This window comes from Nicrophorus vespilloides, unplaced genomic scaffold (genome assembly GCF_001412225.1).
Source record: "Nicrophorus vespilloides isolate i.1.1-1 unplaced genomic scaffold, Nicve_v1.0, whole genome shotgun sequence".
Classification (NCBI taxonomy): domain Eukaryota; kingdom Metazoa; phylum Arthropoda; class Insecta; order Coleoptera; family Silphidae; genus Nicrophorus; species Nicrophorus vespilloides.
Genome location: NW_017096817.1, coordinates 13161 through 16450, shown reverse-complemented (window position 1 = coordinate 16450; position 3290 = coordinate 13161).

Genomic DNA, 3290 nt, shown 5'->3' with positions numbered 1-3290 from the left:
TCTTGTTTTATGCGGTAGATGAGACCCGCATAAAAAAAATCGCAAACAAAATAAATAGTTAAATTACACATGGAAACATTTTAAAAACAATTAATTTCTCATTTTACATATGGTGAAATTCACTACTACTCGTATAATCTAAATACGCATCTTCTTGTGATGTATTGGTTTAAAATCGACTATCAGAGAAGGCTGTACATATGCACACTGATCGAAAACAAATAATTAAATTACACATGGAAACATTTTAAAAACATTTAATTTCTCATTTACATATGTAGAAATTCACTACTACTCGTGATAATCCAAAACGCGCATCTTCTTGCGATGATTTGGTTCAAAATCGAGTAACAAAGTCCTCTGAGAAGGCTGTACATATGCACACTGATTGAAAACATTACAATGGTGCCAACGTCGTTGGAATTGGTTGGATTTCATATAACGCATAAAAATGACCGCACAAAAAACAGGTTCTACTATATGTTACTTGTAAAATATAAACATGATTTTAGAAATAAATTCAGTTTCAATAACATTTATCTTCTACTAGTTTTAAGTATAAATAAAGAGTTTAAAAGTCATTAAAAAAGTTTTATGTATATTTAGTGAAAATGACTCTTATTTAGGAAGAAGTGAAGAATTGAATAATTCTGAAATTTTAGAATGTCTAAATTTAGATATTAAAAAGTTTAACTATGTAAGTTGACTGTTTATTTAATAAATCTAGTATTTGTTCGAAAAAAACAATTTCATATAATGGTACACCTCTGAAAACAAACTTTTATCTAATGAAACAAGATTTTTCATTAGTGAATATGAATTAATATTTATTGATAATGTAATAATTCTATTATTAATTGCTATTATTTATGCAAAAAATGCATATTTAATTATTGAAATTGATAATTCAAAGTTTTGTTTCATAATTTAACAAGATGCATACAAAAATACAGCAAAAGTTTGAAGAATGAGAATTTTTAAGTTGATTTTTTTAATGTTGAAATTCAGAAATTAACAATTGTAATTATACATTGAATAAGTAAATTTTTAAAGAAAACTATAATTCTGAAATTTGGATATTGATAATTGTCATTATTTATCGAATAAATATCTTTCTACAGCAAATGATAATAGTGAATACAGTAGAACCTGTTTTGTGCAATGTTTTTTAAGCGGTTGATGAAATCTAACCAATTCCAACGGCGTATACGAATCTTGTTTTCATAACACACTTTTCGAATGACATATTTTTCTGTAATATTCTGTAATGTAATAATTGTTAGTTTTAAATTAAAACAATAATAGTAATAATTTTCTACTAATATAAAGTTAAAATTATATAAAAATGTATGTTAATTATTAAAATTTAAAGAAAAATTAACAATTCTTTATTAACAAAGAAAGCAAATAAATGAAATTTAAAAAATCTCTTTAACAAACATCAATTTTATATATTTAAATAAATAAATACATTTGGTCAAAAGACTAAATTTCGATATTGATAATTGTCATTATTTATCGAATAAATATCTTTCTAGACCAAATGATAATTGCGAATACAGTAGAACTTGTTTTGTGCGATTTTTTTTATGCGGTTGATGAAATCTAACCAATTCCAACGGCGTTGGCACTATTATAATGTTTTTTTTTTATCAGTGTGCATATGTTGTTACAACGCAATAAAGAATTAATGTATTTTTATTTGAAATTAAAAAAAAGATGTGGAAGTTATTTAATTTTCAATTGGTATTGTAAAATTTACAAATTTCAAATAATTTATTAGTAACAAAAGCAAATATTAACCAAATTTTTGTTGTAAAAATAAAAAAAGATGTAAGATTCAAATCTGTTGTATAAATATCATATGTTTTATAATTGAGATTTGCGGCTTCGGAACAGCACACGCCTCTTGGAATGAGTAATTGCGGCTCCATAAATATTCGTTTAACCTATGAAATCTTAAAAATGGCTCTTAACACCATAAAGTTTGCCGATCCCTAATTAATATTGATCAATATTTATACAATGAAAATGATCTAATTGTTATTTGAAATTCAGAAAATTGTACGTTAACAATAAATATATTTGCAGAATTATCCATGCAAATTTCTTCAAAAACTGTATAGAAATAAACCCTTCAAAAAAATGACTCACCTTCTTTGCCTATTAAATTAGATGCACGCATAGAAACCCTTAAGCAATTAGTCAAAGCAATACACTTTAAATACCACCCATTAAAACTTGTCCTCGACGCAAAAGGGAAAAACGGCGTGAAATGGGGCGAAGGTAATATATTTTTTCTTAGGATCCGAGGGTTTTGTGAAAAGGGTTTAATAGAGCCCCCCACGGTCCATCCCATTAGTTCCACTCCATCGAAAGGCAGTAGCCCGATTAGGTGCAAATATTTATTTACCTGTCACAGTTATGGATATTATAAATCAATATTTATGATTGGTCGCTCAAGCACAATTCCTCAATCTTCTTTTGATTTATTCCCTTGCGCAAAACGTAAAATGTTGTGGTCGAATTAGGGCGTAACGCCGCAATAAATTCACTGTTCTGATTTAGATGCTTATTAGATTTAGGAGGGATTTTTCGGTGCGTTCGATGGAAAATAAAATATGGGGGTCGGTTCGGTGAGTTGAGGTCGACAAAAGAAACGGCAAGTAATTCTTTTATGGTTCAATTAAGTGAGCCACCTCCGCGATACATTAATTTCATTCAGGGGTGGCCTTTTGTGTATGAATAAACGCAAGCAACAACAATCCAATCCCCATTCCAAAATGCGCGCGTTATATTCGAATTAATCGTTCATTACTTAGCATAATGCGAGAAGGGAGCGAGCAGGAAATTTTACTTGAATTAACTCTTTATACTATTTGCCATTGTGATGAGCCGTAGTTGTTGATTCATTTTTGTTGTTGCTGTTGTTGGTATTGTACGTAGCCTTTAGTTGATGTACCTGCAAAAAACGAGAAGGAAAAACTGCGTTGTTGAGGAAGGAGAGAGAGAGTGAGTGAGGAAAAGAACTGAGTCCGTGCGGAGGCAGTAAATCAAGTTGTTGGGGTCCGTTGGTTGCTGCTACCCCGGGAAATTTATGGGCTACAAAAATTGACAGTAATTCGTGTTAGATAACTACTACATGGATTTATCGATACATAATTCTTGTGTAACAATATTTGTCAAGTGTTTAGGATTTGAGTGGCAGAAATCAGGCCATAGATCATCTCTTCAGTCAACATGTCCAGGCACTGGATTCCGCCGCAATAAATAACGAAAACGCGTGCAGA